This window comes from Castor canadensis, chromosome 15, assembly GCF_047511655.1.
Source record: "Castor canadensis chromosome 15, mCasCan1.hap1v2, whole genome shotgun sequence".
Lineage (NCBI taxonomy): Eukaryota > Metazoa > Chordata > Mammalia > Rodentia > Castoridae > Castor > Castor canadensis.
The window spans coordinates 56,601,660-56,621,432 of NC_133400.1; the positions used below are offsets into that span (position 1 = coordinate 56,601,660).

Genomic DNA, 19,773 nt, shown 5'->3' on the forward strand with positions numbered 1-19,773 from the left:
GTGGGCTTGAGAATTAAGGATAATATAGTTATGTCAATTTTCACTGCCCCAACAGTAAGAGGAAAAAGCTACATTGTTGGTGCTTCCTTGCAGACATTTTAGTAGCAGGTGGTAGGAAGTGAGTGTAATAACAAAAGTCACCAGCAGAGAAGCATGAGGTACAGAGCTGGTGAGTGTGCGCAGCACTGCAGATGATGCCCAAATGTGGCCAGAGGGGAGAGAGGAGAAACAGGTCATGGTTCATGCTTGCAGTCATGGTGCACTTGTCAGGAATGGTTGGATGTTCTGGAATAAGGTTACTGGCAACAAGTATGAAGTCATCCCTTACACTTATGCTTATAGAGCCTGGGTGCATGGTAAGGGTGTTGCTGAGATGACTGAGTGTTGCAGCCTGTCAAGTGCTCCTGGCTAATGCCCTTTCTGCAGTGGACCAGGGCTGCTAGGGGTTACTCCATGAAAGCCTGTCTCTCCCTTCTGGGTCACTGTAAATTGGAGTGTCCTTCAGTCCATAAAGGGTATGGGAAGCTTTCAGTGGACTCTTCTGCTCTGTTCTCTTCATTTGAGGAAAAGAGATAGATTCTTTCACATTACATAATGATGAAACCTTGCTGAGTTGGGAAAATGTGGGGCTTTAAATTTTTTTGCAATGTTCCTTTATTTTTGAAAACTGGGATATTTGGGTTTGGTTACGTAAAGCATATTTTCTTACAGTGTTCTAGCACTTGGCCAGTTGTATTCATGTTTTGAAATTTCCTATGTATGCAGACATTCCTGATGTACAAGGGCCCACTTCATGATTTTTTTGACATTATGATGGTGTGAAGGTGGTTCACATGGAGTAGAATCTATCCTTCAAAGTTTGAGTTTTGGATGTTTTCCTGGCCTGGTGGCATGTGGCACAATGTTCTCTCATGGGCCTGAGTGGGGACAGTGAACTGGGGCTCACAGCTCTGCTGTCATGGCTGAGCGGAAGCCTCACCAGGCTGTGGTGTTTGATGGGCTAGAGGTATTCATACATTCTTGGCTTTGCATATTCTCATCTTACTATGAGTTTATCAGAATGTAATCCCACAATAATTCAAAAAGCAACTGTAAGGACAGAGTCTCAGATTCTTAAGAGTAGCCAAAATTGGAATGTAATTTTATGATTACAAACTGTCTTTCAAAGTTCCATATTTATTATTTTGCATATAGTTTTATACCACAAAAGAAGAAAAACATTTCACTTTCGTTGACTATTTATATGATAAACAATAAAATATTGCTAGAATTCATGCTACTTTTAGATTTGTAAGTAGCTAACAAGAAGGAAATAAAGATAATGATACAGAAGAATGCCCAGCACACCTGGCCTCTCTGATCTGGAAATGAAACCTGACGTGTTTCCTGTTTGGTTCTTCACTGAAAATGCTTGCTAGGACTTGGTCTAAAATAGCAGTTCTCCACACTGACAATCACCAGATCTTTTTACACTCTTTGTAGAAAATCCTCTAAAGAGTTTTGATTATGTGAGTTATATTGATTAATATTAAACAGTAGAAATTAAAATGGGAGATTAAACTGTTGTGATTCACTTAAAAACAACATTAAGGTTGTTGATACAAATAACATTTTTGGATTTATTTTTTTCTCTTTTTATTATCATATATTCATTATACACAGAGATTTCATTGTGATACTTCCATACATTCATATAATGTACTTTGATCAAATTCACCCCCTTTATTACTCTTTCTTATTCTTCCCCCCCTTTAAATAATTTTAACAGGTTTCTTTATACAAATAACATTTTTATAATTTAAAAAAATTTTTTCTTCCACACAAACATATTTGTGAGTTGCAAATGTATTTAATTTTAATGTATTTAATTCTTGGCTCAATAGGAAGCAGTTATTTTCTCATATTTCCATCTGCTTTCAATTTGTTACATGTTCTGGTTGCAAAATAAGAAGAAATTTGACCTCACACAGAACTGTGGGAGCATTTTTCAGTTAATTGTGGATATTCTTTGTTGTTCACACCAAAACATGACATGTGGAAGTTTCTTAAAGGGGAACTTCAATGCATAATCAGAAAACATATTAGGCTTGGGTCACTATACCTACCTACTCCACAGGCTGAGATCAGGAAGATTGTGGTTTGATGCCAGCCCAAGCAAAGTTTGGCTTGTTGATTCATGTCTGTATTCCCAGCTATGCAGGAGGCATATGTAGGAGGATCTCAGTCTGAGGCCAGTTCCAGGGAAAAACATAAGACCTTATCCATTTGGGGGGTGGGGATGGGAGATTCAAATGGTAGAATGCTTGTCTAGCAATCATGAAACTCTGAGTTCCAGTACTTCAAATATTCTATTATTAATTTTTACTACCTCATTCCACATATTCTAAAGTGAACTTCTTCCCCCACCCTCATTCCCACCCTTGGCCATGCAGAATAAAATAATGTCTTCAATTGGTGTTGCTGTCTTGATTCATGGTAAGGTGTCAGTCCTCTTACCCTGCATTGGTACAAGTGTGGAAAGTGCCAAAGACAAATAGCATCTCACTATTTTCCTGAAAATAGTTCTACCTCACAGACCCTTCTGAAAAGGCTTTAGAGACAACTAAAGTCTGTGGACTATATTCTGAGAACTGCCAGGGTAAAAGGCATAAACACTGTTTTTTTTTTCCTTCTTTTGCGATGTTGCAGAATAAACCCAGGATCATGATCATTCCAGGTAAGTGTAATATGGGACTGCATCACTGCTCTGAGCACAAGTTTATGTAGCAGACTTAGGCTGCTCAGCTATCTCTTGCTTTCTTCATATTCTTATATTATGAAGATTTAAGCAATGCTAACAGCAGTCTGCTAGGACTACCTAATACAAATAGAAAATCTTTTAAATTGAGCTTTAAAAATGGTGATATTAGATTTATATTTGAAAAATTTACTCCTGTTGGTGTCACTTTATCGTTCTTTTATATGTTAGTTTTGAGTATTTGTATCTGATGAAATAATCTATACTTGAATTACTGAGCATGGTTATAGTTTCCTGAAAAAACTGGCTGTTAACATAAGTTTTAAATGGTTTGTGATGAGAATTCATTGAAAGTTTGCATACCCTTTTCTTTTACTCTGAGCCTTACACTTGCCAGGCATATGCTCTACTGTTTGACCCATGTCACCATCCAGAATGTTCTTGCTTTGGAATGGCTTGATTTGTTGCTTATCTGCATTACTGGTGTGTGTTTTCACATTGATGAAGTTTTTCCCCAGATGACTATGTCACTAGGTTGATTTAAGTCAATTTTTACTTTGCTGAGAACTCAAAAAAATTTCCTTCTCCAAATGCTTGACTACTAGATGTCATTAGTGACATGGGGAGCACAGGGCAGGTAGAAAATGAACATCCTAAGCTCAGAGACTGCGCATATTTCACTGTTTCCATGTGAATGGTGCCAGAAGAACCTAATACAGTGTGATATACAGACACAATGTTCAGCTGGAATAATGAAATTTCAAAAATAAGCCTTTTTAAAGGAAGGTTGCAGTAGTTCTGTTGTGTACTGTAAATGCTTCAGGTGCATTTTATACTGCTCTTATGTTCCCGGCATTTGGGTCTTTCTCTTTTTTATGGAAAGATGGACTGAATTTCAATTTAAAAATATCTGGTAATCCCTCTCAGCACATACTGTATCAACTAGTATTTTTGTGTTGTAGTAAATTGATTCCATACAAGAGTCAGTAATAATTATGGCTGGGTTCTGACAAATTCCAAAGCATTTTCAATAAATTTGGCCAAATAAATTAATATTGTTACATTAAAGTTTAACTCAATTTGAATGTCAGACTCAGAAACCTTAATTCATTCCACAAAATGTTAAGTATTTTTCTGGATAGGAGTCTATCAAACCATTTTTTAAAATTCATATACATGTATATGTGTTGCAAACATACTTTGCAGGATATATACTTAGAAGATATTTACACAGTAGTACATACACGTTTCTACAGATTTAACCCCCAGTGTTCCTTATGAAATTAATTATTAGAAATGCTAAGTCTTTACATATGTGGCAGTAACATCTCAAAAGGATGTTTCAATGTGAATATAAGATTTTCCTTAGTATTAAAAGGAATGAGAATGTACCAAATTGTATGAAGTTCTAATTTTGTTAGGTATAAGCATAAATTGGCTTATATGATGTATATGGTTTATAAAAGTGAAACTTTGTACATTTTTAAGCTGTAAGGAAAGTAGTAGGATGCATGGTGGAGATAGTAGAGAGTATATATTTCCATGGTAGACATGTATGGATCTTTCCCATTCTTGCCAACTTAAAACTTTGAAAGTCTCTCTGTACAGCTTATAAGAGTTCAGTGTTCTGCTCTCCCTCCTTTTAGAGTGAAGTATCTATGTCAGTTACTCCTAATTTTTGTCTTTTCTCCGCCATTTATTAATTGATTCAATCATTTGCTCATGTAATTGTGAATTTGAATATTTATTTTATATTTTGGGTCATAATCCAATATTATTTTGTTGTTCAAATTGTTCCAGCAATGGCCTTTGGGGACTCTTTCCAATTGGCTCCTGTGATAAACCCTACATCAGAGTGTGCTTGGTTGTTTCTAACACTTCCTTACTTTTGACATCATAGGTTTATGGGGATCATCTGGCATAGTACCACCATAGTCCTAGCAGTAGCTGCTTCCCTGAGGAACTGGGTTTCTTTCATTGGAGAATAAGATTAATACCAAGGTCTGGGCAGTAGGGATGCTTCTTGCTACCTGAGTATTATTTTAGGTCCTATAAGCTGACAAAACAGAGAAATGAATGTACTAACTCATGAATAAGCACCCACGTGTTTCTGGGAACATTTCTGTGTGCAATCAGGTGTAGCTATATTATGCTAATGTAAATTCTGACTCTTCTCTTCAACTGTAATCTGTTTGCAAATGGGTCATCCAGTGACTTCCCTTGCTTATCTGTAAATTCCTTCCACAGAGTGAAGGATAATGCTCCAGCATCCCTTTACTTGTTGCTCAAGCCTAGATACATATGTAGCAGTATCAGAGTTGTTAACTCATGGGAAACAACTTTAGAGAGGTGATCTTACTACTTTATTCCTCTGATAGTGGCATGTCGGAGCCAGCAGTGGGACAGTGCCTGTGTGATTTGGCATTTGGCCTTGTGAGAAAACTCCAAGGAACTGAGACAAAGGCCTCAGGACCAGATATCCAGAAAAACAACAATGCTCAAGGTTCCCCAGATAGCTTTGTGTCCTTCAGATATAAATAAGAAGGTTATGCTGTGTGCTTCTCCTGCCTCTCTGTTTCTGTTTTAAAAGAGGTACAACAAAGAGTTAATTTTAACTGTGCTTCCTTGTATTAATGTAACCTTGACCAAATACTCTCTGTGAAAAAACAGCTTATAAAAAAGCAGACGTGATCTTCAATAAAGTGCCTATTGAACACAGCTCAATAGTCCCCCATCTTTTTTGGCTCTGGTCACCAAGGTCCAGCCAATAAACACCAACAGTGGCAAACTTTTTAAAATCTAATGTAATCATTCTTTTCCTCCAAGATACCTTATGTTAGTTTTAGTTTTATAATTTCATTGTGTAATTTGTACAAATATAAAATGTGAGGATATGTACAGAAAAGTTTGTAAAACTTTTTTAAGTACAGTTTTAAAATTGCTTATAACTTTAGCATCTATGTGACTACCACCTAGGTTAAGAAATCAAATACCTGTAATCCAGTCCCTGCTCTGTTACTGCTCTGTCACTCCTCCTTAGGGATGGACAGAAAAGAGAGAAGATTCCTACTTCAGCAATGTGTACTGCACGGTCTATAACTTCTCCAACCATTCCCAGACAGTGTGTTTTGGTTTTGCTTTTTGTTGAAGTTTATAAATGAAATTAAACCATACATGGTTTTGTAGGCTTAACATTTATATTTATTTTTTAAAAAGTTATAACAACTTATAAATATTAAAACTGGATACATAGGATAAATATTTTCAAATCCAGGAGGAAAAGTATTATCTTGTTAATTAATTGCCTAGCACACCTCAATAATACTTTTTGTTCCATAATTTTTGACTGTCTACCTTTTTTTTGAGAGGTCTTTCTATGTAGCCAAGACTGGCCTTGAACTCATAATCTTCCTGTCTCAGCCTCCTGATCTGTAAAATTACAGGGATGAATCATGATGCCAGGAAGTTGTCTGCTCTTTTGATTGCCTCTTCAAACGCAGTATTTTCTATTATTTTTTGCTTTTTGGAAGCACTGAGGATTGAATTCAGGGCCTCATGCTTGCTACACAGCCACTCTTACAACTTGAATCACTCCACAAGCCCTTTTCTGTGATGGTTTTATTCCAGATAGGTTCTTGTGAACTATTTGTCTGGTGCTGGCTTTGAAACCCAGTCCTCTTGATCTCTGCTTTCTGAGTAGCTAAGATTATAGGATTGAGCCATGAGCACCTGCCTAAATGCAATATTTTCTTTAAGAGAAGATTATACATGTTCAAAGATAAGGTGACAGTGGCTTCGAGGAAGTCCCCAAAAAAACATACCCACCACCCCCACCCCAGACACCCTACCCGGGAGAGCCTGGAAGGCAGGTTAATCAGCCCTATTTGTTTTCACGGCCCATTCATTCTTCCCACCAAAAGCATCTGCAGCGGGGATGAAGCCATCACCCTGGTCCCCGTGGCTGCACTGCTGTCCACGAGTCGGGGCCAGGACACCATCACCGTGCTCCAGAGCCACGCGGAGACCACGATGTTCCCTGGGGAGGCCTTCCCCACTCCTCTCATCCCGGAGACAGAGGCATCAGTTCCTCGTGGGACCCGGACCCCTCCCACACACCCCACTGACCTTGGCGTGGAGCAGAACCACGCCAAAAAAAAAAAGAGATTATAGTAATCTGACCCTTTTTACATCACTTACCAATTTTTTTTTTTACTATTCATAGTTTGGATCAAAACAGTATTCAATTTTCCACAAAAATTCTGATAAATTTAATTTATATATATTTGATGAAAAGAAAAAGATCAATGCTGTATTATTGTGTATATTCCTGACAGAACAGAATTTCCATTTTGATAAGATCTAAGAAGAATTGATTGCATAGCATTATAATTTTACAAGTTTGAGTGACTGGTAGAAATCTACCTCAAACTGCTGGTGTTGAGGGCTGTAAAAACATCGTCACATAATGTGACAGGTTTTGAACCTATGTCCTATTTATGAAGCCAGTCTTGTCAGCACAGTGGGTTGCTGTTGTAATCCTCAAAATCTGTTTCCACTGGTTGGCTAACAGCAAGTTCAACATATACAGCACTAAGGAACTATGACTAAGTCCACTGCATGATTACATTTCCTCTAAACCAAAATTAAATTTATCTTCAATGGCAACTCATCTTTAATTAGATTCCCCAAATATCACCATTCATTTTGTATTCTTTTGTGTCTTGTCTTCTCACCCTTTGTGCCATCATCCCCACTTCCAGGCCCAGAGTGATTAATTTCAATGAAGTTAGGCACAGTTTTCCTTTAGGATTTTTGATTTATGTATTTTGTCCATCAAATGTTTTATGATCATGTGATCGTGATATATTGGATTTAATACTTTGTAATTTATTGTTTGTGGTACTAGTAATTGTACACACAGCCTCATCCTTGCTAGACAAGTATTCTACCACTTGAGCTAATCCTTGAGTCAATATTTTTGTGTTTGTGGGAGGATTTCTCTAACTTCTCCTGGACTGGCCTTAAATTTGGAGTCTTCCTGTCCCCACTTCCATAGTAGCTTAGATTCCAGGCATGTTACCACCACACCTGGCTTAGAAGTGATTTTTGTATAATGACTTACAAGTGATTTTTGTATATGTTGTGAGGTAGGTATCCAAATTAATTTTTCCCACACAATTATCTAGTTGTTTCACCATGACTTATGAAAACTGATCTTTCCTCTGTGCTGGAAATGCTAGCATCTCAAAACTTCATTACAGTGGTTACAGTGGTTTTAGCTCCAGATCTTAAAGGGATTATTTCAACATTTCTTTGTCATGCTCTGTTTTTTTCTGCCTATCCTTTTTCTTTTTATGGCTTTGAAATGTCTATTTTCCCTTGTTCTTCCTTAGTAGCTGAGCATTCTACCATACTACTGCTTATTTCATATATATGTCATGAAGATGGTGGCTATAACATTTCAGCCAAATACTGGGTACTCCCCAGGCTTTCTTTAAATGGCTCCAAGAGTTCTCTGTGTAAAGATAAGTGCCACAGGCCAGATGTGTTGACAATCTCATCAAAAGAGCTATTTTCCCCATGTTCAATGTCTTCTGTTTTGTTCTGCATGCTGATGGTTCCTTAATGACTTTGATGATCAAGGCAGAAGACAGAACCACATCTTGGCCTGCCTACTGTGAGTGGTCAGTTTTCAGACCCTTTATGCCCTGGTTATTGTGGTAGTATCATCAGCCTTTCATGGAGACAGACTAGGGGACTGATCTTGGGGTCCACAGCAGAAGAGACAATTAAGTCTTCAGTAAATCTCAGATATATGACTTTGATCTTGTGGGGTCAACTTGGGCGGCATGATGTAGGTAGCTCATGTGTGATAATCAAGATTTGGAACAATTAAAAAAAATTGCACCTTGCCCACTTCTGAGCCTTAAACTGAAAGCTGTCCTGTATATCCTCTGTTAAAGTTTTCTTTCATTCCTAGTTTGCAAAAACATTTTTTTAATGATTAGTCTTTATTTTGGTCAGATGTTTTTTATTTATCTACCTTAATGAGCTTATGATGAGCTTAACACCAAATTAGAGTTTTGAACATTAAACCAACTTGCTTTTTAGGGACAAGCAATTAAGTTATAATTTATTACCCTTCTATAAACTGCTGGATTTGGTTTGCTCATACTTTGTTTAGAATTTCAAGATCTGTGTTCATGAGTAAGTTTAGAATGTAACTGTATTTTCTCATTTTTTACTTTTTTTTTTGATTGAGACAGAGTATCACTATGTATCCTATGCTGGTCTTGAACCTGTTGATCCTACTCCTTCAATGTCACCTGTGCTGAGATTTACAGACAGGTACTACTGCACCTGGACCTTCTCAATTTCTGCCATATTTTCATGAAGTCATGCTAATAGTAGGAAGAGTCTTTATTATTCTATGGAAAATTTTGTATAAGATCAAATAAACTTCTACTTGAGTGGGTGGAACTTACCTGTTTGGCCTCAAGGGTATGGGAATTTTCTTTTTGATAAGAATTTTATAACTAATTTATTTATTTTGAAGGTCTTAAAACTACTCCAGCTTGCTGTTTATCCTTGGGTCAGTTTGCCAACTTATATCTTTGTAGGATTCTGCACATTTCTTCAAAAATATGAAATTTTTTGGGAAATAAAATTGATGTTAATATTGTTTTTATGTCTATTGTTTCCATGTTGATTATTTTGCTCTTGATATTGATATTATTATAATCTCTTCCTTTCTCCTTAATTTTATCTCAGTTTTGTCACTTCTGTTAACCTTTTTAGGTATAAAACTTGTAGCTCTATTAAATTCTCTTGCTTTTATTTCATTAACTTTGACCCTTCTTTTTCTAATTCTTTGAAATACCTTGTTCATAAATGTTCAGTACTTCCTTTTATCCTGATGTCCATTTAAGACTATTTTTCTGTTTTATTTAATTTCACAACTTAAAAATATTTTCTATAATAAATTTTTGTTTCACTGTAGTATTACTTTGCAAACGGTCATTTAAAAAAGTCCAAATAAGGATTTTTCATTTATATTTTTATTATTGATTTCTGCCTTAATTGCTTTGTGATCAGAAAGCTAAATTCACATTGTTTTAGCCTTTGACAATTTCTTTGGACTTATTTTAAGGCCTGATATATGATCAATTTTGGCTAAGTATTGCATATATATTAACAGTATATTGTGTATATGCTTATATATGGGAGTATATAGATATATTCTTATGTGTCTCTTTTAGGTCAAATTTGTGGATTAAAACATTCAAATATTCTGTTCATGAATTCCTTGGAGGTACTGCATGTTTGGTTCCAGACCACTGCATTAAGGCAAATAGGGCAATAAAGTGAGTCACACAAAGTTTTGTTTCCAGTGCATATAGAAGTAGTATTTACACTATTCTCTGGTTTCTTAAGTAACATTATGTCTAATAAACAATGTACATGCCCTAATTAAAAATATTTTATTGTCAAAAATGCTAACAATCATCTGAGTCTTAAGACTGTCCTAAGGCTTTGGCAGGTGGAGGTCTTGTTCCTTATCAATGGCTGATACCTTAGTTGCTGAAGGTCAGGATACCTGTGTCACTTTCTAAAAGAAGACAAGATGATGTTTGCTGCATCAACTGACTCCCTTCATGAATTCCCTAAACATGTGATACTATCTGATAGAGTTTTGCCCCCTATGGAACTTCTTCCAAAACTGTCATCAATGTTGCTGCTTTAGCAACTAGGTCTATGTGCTGTTCTAAGTCCTTTGCTGGCACTTCAACAGTATTCACAGCATCCGCATTTTATTCTTTTTTGAGCTGTATCTTATCTCCTTTGCACTGATATTTTTATTAAGTTTTTAATTTTGGTAATATAAGTTCTTTATAAGAATTTCTGTTCAGATGTTTTAAAAATATCTAGCCAACACATTCAAGTTATTTGCACCAAAGATTAGTCTAGTTCAGAAATAAAATTCTTATTGACTTTTTTTCCAAATCAAAACTGTGATACTTTTATTCTTAAGAGATGAATTCAAATTATTGAAGATACTGGATAGGTCAATGAGATTTGCCACAAAGAAAAATAACCCTCATTTGTACTATCCATGTCGTGAAAATACTGTTACCATTTTCATTACAAAAAAAGCCTCAGCCTCACTTGATCATTTTTTCCCCTTGATGATTTACTTGTTTCACTGTAGTTTCCAGGTCTGAACTTGGTGTTCTTTTCTTCCACTAGTTTCTAGAAAGAAGTATATTGTGATGATTTGACTTGATCAAATTTATAATTTTCACAGTTTTCTTCCATAGCAAACTGATTGCCAGGCACATAGCTGCTTGTTTTTCTGATCTCTGTGAACAAAGAGCAGTGTGTGAATTGGCATTTAGGAAGCACTGTGTTTATATTACTATATTAAATCACTGTGCTGGCCCTTCTCTGAACTAATCAACTAGTCTTTGATCTATTTTTGTCAATCGGATATGTGGACGTACATAATTGTAATTGTGTAAATTTTCTGAGCTTAAATGGTAACAAGCAAACATCAATGGAAGTTATTAGAAGACCACTGACAAGACTCAACTCTGCAGTGTTTTTATGATCTTGACAGTTGATTTGACCCTTCTTGCATGAAGTGCAATGTCTCCTACACCCTTGACCAAAGAACCTGTCTCGTCTGCCTGGGAAGGTTGTCTTCTTTGAGCTCACAACTTCTAGTAGCAGTGCAAAGGGAGCAGTGAGGGCAGAAGGTACACCTACCTTGTTATCCACATAAGCTAAGTCAACCCTGGTGACCAATGTCATAACATAGATTGCAGCCAGATCATCCTCACATCCTTATATAACCTTATGTAGCAGTGAGTGGACTTGATTTCTCCTACAGTCATATTCTTGCTGCAAACTTTTTGTTGTTAACCCCAGTTTTTTACTATAATTTAAAATACATTACTTTGTACACATTAATGGGATTCACTGTGCTATTTCCACACATGCATACCTCATGCACTGGTTATGCCCATCCACCTTTCTTGAACTTCTGACAATTTTGACAATAGGTGAACAAAATCTTAACTGTCTTTGACTTTGACAGTGCTAAATCTCTGATGGAAACAGACTGCAGATAGTACCTTAAGGCTTGATCTCCATTTCTGATGGAGACACTTACCATGCATCCCTAAAGTTCATAGATCAGTGAGGCAGGAGCGTTACAGTGACTTAGCCACACAGATCATCCTCTCATCCTTCCTCAGACAGCCTTAAGGAGCAGTGGGCAGCAGTCCATACCTTTAGAAACAAGAACAATCTGCTTTCATGCACTGTTTCCTCAGAGGCCTGGAGACCAGGGGGCAATTTGGAAAGTCTTGCTTCCCCTGCAGTGTCTTTCTCAGGAGAAAATGCAACAATAAATGACATTTGAATTGAAGGTGTACCAATTAAATTAAATCTAAAAATGTTTGGGGGTCTTATGAAATAAATAAGAATAATTTTATTGGGAGATTATTTTTATAGGCTGTATTCTCATATATGCTTAGGCATATCTGATACTGATTAAAATAAGTCAAATCACTAGGTTTTGTATTGTAATAGCCTTCACTGTCACAAAATACATTTTTGTTTTTTTCGCCTTTCTTATAATCTTAGTACAACCCTGGAGGGTCAGTCTTCGCAGGAATTTGTTCTGATGGTTTAAGTGACTAAACATATTAAGGGCTATCTTGGTAGATTTCAGATTCCTGTTGGTTTATATTTGTTCAATATTAAAGGATTCTTTTCTTTTTGTTGATATGAACATTTTTTTCAGGAATATATCTGTCATTCAAAAGACATAATTGCTTTTTCCTGTAAAGAGGACTTTAGGCACACAAAATAAGTCATTCTACTAAAAACGGAGATCAAACTTAAAAGATGATTTCATTCAGTAAAGATGTAATTAAACAGGTATTTTAAAGCTATTTAAAATCTTGATAAAAATTAAAACATATCAAGCTGGAGTGTAGTTCAAATACCTTTGAACTAGTATATGGCACCAATAAAAACAAGATCAAAAACTTTTAAAATAATTTGTCTACCCTCACATTAAATGTTAAGTATTTCTGATAAAGTGAACTTGGATCTTCTAGATTTTTGAGCTTCAGTGAAATGTTTTAAGATAAGAAACAGTAAACATAAAGTCTATATATATTATTTTGACAAGTTAAAGATTTCCAAAAGATCACCTTCATAAATATCTGGAGAGAATTTTTGCTCTAGCAAATGCCTCTTCAGCTGAATTTTCATAATGTGGGTCACATGTAATAAGATAATTAGGGATTGGTTACATTTTGTAGACATACACTATGTTGGGTTTTACTTTTATTGAAATAATATTCCTTAAGGTCAATACTCTTCATGGAATAATTCCTCACTACTTAACTAATTTGGGATACCACCCTTATTTTATTTTGGTCCTTTATGTGTTTTCAGTCTGTATCTGGTTATTCTATTTCACTTCAATAGGTTTTCCAGGTTATCTTTTTGATCTGTCCAGCATGGTGAATTTACTCCTAATGCCTATGAATTCTCTTGCAAGCAAAATTTCCTGTTTATGGAATACTTGGTTGTGGGCTGAAAGGTTGGGAATCAGTTAGTGTGGTGGTTATCAAGTGTAAAGCACCAATTTTTTATTTTTAACTAAAATAAAGTATTTTATAACTTATATTGTACATTAAAATCCATGTGTCGAGGTGCCTTGATTATTAGTTGAGAAATTTGTAACCTACATCTTTTCCCCCATTGAAAGTGGGCTTTTACATCTTTTGAATAACATCAGGACTTTTTTACAGGAGTTCAGCTCTTGCACTTTGTAGAACATGTTGTTCTGGAGATATCATAAAGGAAACTGGAGAAGAATGTTCGAAGAGAACTAGCCATTGAAGATTTTTGTGTTCCTTGAGCTCAGCTAGGAACTTTTCTTCACTTTAATGCTGATCAAGAAGCCACTGAGAAAATGTGATAAAGATGTTGACAGCAGCTCCTGTTTATTAATGATGAGCCTTAATATTTTATCCACTTAATATTTTTAACATGTTCATTTCATTGCAAAACAGAGAGGCATATATTAGGTGCTGCATACCCATTCTTTAGCTCTTGGTAAATATAACCATCTTAGGATAAAAGCCTGCCTCCATTTCTACTACATCATTCTGTACATTCAAGAGACTGCTTTTTGCCTCCACAGTTTCTCTTGCCATTGCTTACCTTTCTGATTAAGGTTAGGAGCTATTTCTTTGTCTCTTACTTACAACTTACTGCACTTAATGGTAGCTACAGTAGCATGCTGAAAGGTAGGATTTAGATAGCTCCCCTTCAGTGTGAGCGCAGTTCAGATTTACGTTGTATTTGGTTGAACTACATATTACTCTATATTTTAAATAAAGTACAAATTTCAAAATAAGTGGAAATAAGCTCTCTCAGACAATTAACTGCTAAATATTAAAGCAAATAAAGGGTTTTAGACTTTATAGCTGACTGCAGAATCCTAATTGGCCTTATAACTGGTTTAATGTCATATAAATACAATCACTTTTTTAAAGAACAGGAATGGGACATAATCTGTAAGAGTATTCGGAGTTATTATCATTTTACTATGCCTTTATCTTTTGGTTGCATCATGGTAAAGAGAAATCAGATTGCTTATGAATCAATCATACATTGATAATGGAGAGTACTTTATGCAAATCTAGGGACTACTGACATGAAGTTAATTATAATCTGACACATAGATAGCTTCTAAAGATGAAAGTTTTGCACAGTTATATGCACTTGCCTTCTGTTAACTCAACCCTGTCTTATAGATGTTAAGATAATCATGTAGATGATCTTCTAATGTTATTAAATAAACTACAGTATTATAATTACTTAATTTCTTTTGTGTATTTATTTTAGAGTTCTTTAATAATTTGTTGTTATTAAGAAAGTGTAAGGAAGAAAATTATTTCTGTTGAGTTAAAGTACTTTAGTCATATGGGCACTTTTGGAAATAAAGCATACTTTAATTAAGAAAAAATTGAAGCATGTTATGAATGGCACTAAATAGTGCTGGTTATTTTACATTTAACGAAGTATAAAATTTGAAACTTCCTTATCTCATTTTATTAATACCATAAAATTAAATAGTGCTGTTCTGGGTGTTGATATATGTGGTCTTTAGTGTTTATTTATCCTATGTTATAGTAAAATGTTTTTGTCCATTGTCTGTCTATATTTAGAGCATACAAATATCAAAACTAAGAAAAAATGCATAATTGCTTCTGCTTTGGAAATATTTTCCTGAGTGATTTGTAAATACTATGGTTGCTTATAATATTAAATATGATTGAACACGTAGGTCATCTTTTTTTCATTTAATGTGGAGTTACAGGTTCTCTAGTCTTGTTTTAATAATGAAGTTATGAGGAATATGACATGAATGATGATATATATGAATACATGAATAAAAAAAGATAGAGATAATACCAGCACCAATCTTAGAGGGCTATAAAACATTAAATGGGTTAATATTTAGAAACTGTGCTTGGTAAATAAGTTATAAATGTTTATTAAACAAAAAATTCTATTACGATTAAGATAATAAAGGTAGTTTCTTTAAACTAAGTGCATTGTATTCAAGGGGTAAATTCTGAAAGTATAGCTCTTTCATAAATATTACCTATGGTCAATAAAGATATAAAATGGAAAAAAAGTTTCTATAGACTCCCAGTAAATTTTTCCATTGTGATGTCAGAAATTTGAATATCTGGAATCTGCCAGAATAGTGAATGTTCTCACTGGGAACACTTTCATCAAATTATGAGCCATTTATTCTAGGAACTACTACTGTCTTGTACATACTATTGAATTTTCACAGAAGCAGGTTTCTGGAACTGAAAAACATTCCTCACTTGTTTCTTCTGAATTTTTTTGGTGCTTTCTCATTTTAGGTGTCATTAAGAATTAATACTGCTACATTTTAACAATGAATTCACTTTCTTAAGATGGAACAATTCCTGTTATAATACAAATATATATAGAAATGTCACAAGTATATTCTCTATATAGCTCTCTTCAACAATTAAAAGTGACTTTTTTTTTTCTTTATGAAAATCAGAGAATAGGAATCAGAGGGTTTGGAATCTGGAGAGTGGCATGTGTGAGATGTGGGGAAAATGTGGAGGAGGGTGAATACAGTGCAAATACTGTGCACACATGTGTGTAAATGGAAAAATGAGACCTGTAGAAAATATTCCAGGAATGGAGGACAGAGGATAAAGGAGCATGATGTTGGGGGTAAATTTAAGTATGATATATTTGATACATTGTAAGAACTTTTGTAAATGTCACAATGTACCACCACAGAACAATAAAAAAAGGAAAAAAAAACACAAAAAATAAGTCAATTTGTCACATTTGTTAAAAAATTCATTCCTTTGGTTTAATAGCACTAACATAATTTTACCAAATACAGTGAAACAGCAATAGAAAATGAATTATTCTAAACAAGCTTTCTTTATAATTCATGTATATGAATCTTTATACTTTTGTCTTCTTTTTCCTTGAAGCTTCTGAGTATCAACAACTTGTGTCTTAAAACTTATGTGCTGATCATGACATAGATTTATTCCTTTAACAAGTTCTGTGGCGGTGGAGGGAATGATCATCTTACATTCTCTGCTGTCCATTAGTTATTAAATTATCTTGAACTCAGTACTTGAGATGAAATAAGTACACATTGATACATGTTCCCTGTTTTTCTTTTAAAATTTTTCCTTTGTTTAAGTAAATTTTTACTCTGCCTTATGCTATGATTGGGCCTTGTTTTTGTTTTCGTTCCTTGTGCTGGGCCATACCATTGCTATGTGAGGTTATGATTATATGCCCCTAGGTAGCACTGCCAAAACTATGGACCCGATTCTCCTTTCTTATCGGAGAATCCTTATTGAGGATTCCTCATGAGTAAAACCTTCTCATGGTTTTACTAGAGACCATGGGGTGCCAGCAGGTAGCAGTGCCGGGGGCCCCTGGGCCACCATGGCCAATTCCTCTCTAGAACACTACTCAATGTAGGCCCCAGGCCTCCCTCCCAAAGCCTCTGCTAGCAGCTGCAGGAGCCCAAGGTACAGGGGTGACTTTCTGGAACCACGTGTCACAAGGCAGGCCTCAGAGCACTCAGTCCAATGGCCTGACTCAGCCCAGCCCAGCCCCTGCTGGGGTCTTTGCAAACAGCAGCCCAGGACTGGGGTGTCAGGGAGGCCTGGCCTCTGCAGGCACAGTTTCCCCTTCCCTTCTTCACTTCTGTCTCCACCTTCTCCTATCCAGGAAGCACAAAATTGATCCCAGGGCTTTCTCCTCCTTCTCCTACCTCCTGAATTCTCAGATTCCATGTCCCCACTCACCCCAAGTGGCCCAGCCCACTCAGTTTGGTGAGGGTCCTCCTGTAGCGGTCCAATGTTTTCTGGATGAAAGTGGAAAGTTACTTGTGACCATCTCCTCAGGACATGACCAGCCTGGGCCGCCTGCACATCTCACTGACCAAGGTACCAGCAGACCCTGGATAGGCACCAGGATACTGAGAGAACAGGGACCACTGGACAGGTGAGTGGGGGGCCAGAGGCACATGCATGCAGCAGCACCTGGTGGCCTCTGAACTACCATGGCCTGCATGGTGGCTCTCTTTCACCCAGCTTCTCTTGGTTCAAGGTATCCACAGTCTCCTGCCACCTGCTGGGCATCTCCTTGCATGCATTAGTGTTGACTGCAGTCTGTGGCTGTGTGACACCAGTGCTCACTCAGAGACTCCACAGGCTCCTAGCTGTAGCTGAACACACTGTCTGCCCATATGCCTCCCTCCCCCGAACCCCAGTAGCAGCTGTAACATTTCTGCCCTTCTCAGCCACCAAGAAGGGAGACTAGGACACTGCTTCCCATGTTGTCTGGCAACCTAACACTAGTACCCAGCTACCCAATTCCTCACATAGTATCTAGCTTGTTCTACTCTGCAGAAAAGATAGAGAATAAAGTCTAATACTGTTTTTGTATGTGTATGCTTCATAATCACCTTAGGTAGGATGGGGGAAGTGTGTAGAAAGACTAAAGACTAATCTTAAACATTGCCTAAGTATTTAAGAGGAAAAAATGTGGACTGGCAGTGTGGCTCAAGCCATAAGAACACCTGCATAGAGAACATGAGGTCCTGAGTTCAAATCCCAATACCACCAAAACAATAAGCAAGAGAAAATAATACAAATATTCCTAGAAGATACTTGGGACCTTGCAATAGTTGGAGTCAAAATTTATGTAATCCTATGCTGGAAATTTGTACACTACAAAGCCCATTTTAAAATTCACTTACTAAGCTGTGTTGTTATTTGAATAATTTTGAGTTGAATTTTTTTTTTTTTGGAACACTGGGGTTTGAACTCAAGACCTCACATTTGCTAGGCAGGCTCTATACTACTTGACCTACATTTAAGAGCCCTGCATTTAAGTAATTTTGGAAACCTGGAATCATGGCTGACTCTCCTTCTTCCTAACCCCACCTTAAGTGGGATCCTCATCCTTTCTATGCACCTATTTCAATCTCACTCACCCTTTCCTCACTTGACTTTCTCTCCTAGTAACCCATTCCCACACTCCTTTTTCTGTACCTACAGGTCACTGGAAGACACCCACTGCTATTTGTTTACAACAAAGGCAGGGGATCACCATGGCCTCTAATGGGTATCTTTTCCCAACAGCCTGGCAACTCAGGAGGCCTGTCTCAGAGGGGTGGCCATGGAGTCTCTTATGCTAAACTGAAGTCCATCTTCCACAAACAGCCAGTGGAATCCCTAAATGTCCAGCACCCTCAACACGACCTTGAGCATAGGAAGTATTCAGTCTCTATGTAACAAATTGATGCCACCAATCCAACAATTGCATCTCTAGTTACAAACTGAAGCCCACTATGTGTGTGATGAAACACAACTTATTTTAAGCAGATAAAATTAGAAAAGTGAAAAGAAATGTCCACCATTTTCTCTCTACTCAGACACAAATCATGCTATAGAATAGGCATTTTCAGCTTTCTCTTTCCTTTTAGAACTTATTATGTTGGTTTAAAGAGCATATAGACAATCTGGTTTTGCATGTACAACATTCAGAATGTAAACATTTATTCATCAATGATCCTTAAAAACACAAAAGGTAAAGCTAGCAGATTTTCTCCCTTGTCAGCTTGACAAAGTACACAAGAGCCTAATTCTCTTTCACTATTCCTAAGCATCATCACCCCAGAGTATCCATAAAAGATCCATGTATGCCATTTTCCCAATATATAATAAAAACACAATTTGTTAATATTCTTTATCTCAGAGCAAATCGGAGGATGTCCCCATGAACACCCAGCATACACTGAGTTAGGAAAACCAAGTCATCTTCCCCACTTGCATTCCTGAAGCACTCAGGACACAAATCATTGCACTTTGGCCAACAGATGGCAAATACCAAAGTCAACATGCTTTGTGCCAAACAGTTCTCTCTTACAAACAACATATCCACTGGTAGTCCAGATCAATTCTGGCGTGGGCTGTTGTCAAACACAGAGAGTAGATAAAATTATTTCACCAAATGCCTTTTCATTTCTGACACATTGCAGAGGAATGTACTTGACTGAAGTTCAGTTAAGCTATCACTTCACCGAGGAAAAAGGTACATCAACTCAACCCCCAAGATCAAACTGGGGCTCTGAAGTTCTGACACCATACAGAAGTCCAGAGAGAGAAAAGCAAGGTCCTGACATAAAAAGCTTTAATTCAGTGACTGACAGCAAGCTCTGTTTCAGTGTTTGATGGAGCCCTGCATGGAGCCTCTTCAATGCCAGAATTCTCAGCTCCTGAGTGGCTCAGAAATTGTGGGGGAAGTGTGCCTCTTCTAGCCACTTCCTTCTGGAGCCAAAGTCACTCTCCATCCTTGTACTGTGCCATTGATTGGGAAGAAGATGTTCCCATGGCACAGGCTCGCCAAAGCCTCAGGAA

General features: G+C 36.7%; 1 long non-coding RNA gene across 1 annotated transcript in view; it reads left to right on the forward strand.

The window, feature by feature from the left end:
* The window catches only part of LOC141417276 (uncharacterized), a 39,981-nt gene extending 25,288 nt beyond the window's left edge, over nucleotides 1-14,693 (forward strand). Inside the window, exon 3 of the long non-coding RNA XR_012441810.1 lies at nucleotides 13,567-14,693. This is a non-coding gene — a long non-coding RNA (uncharacterized lncRNA). The remainder of the gene's footprint in view (nucleotides 1-13,566) is intronic.
* Nucleotides 14,694-19,773: the final 5,080 nt, after the last annotated feature.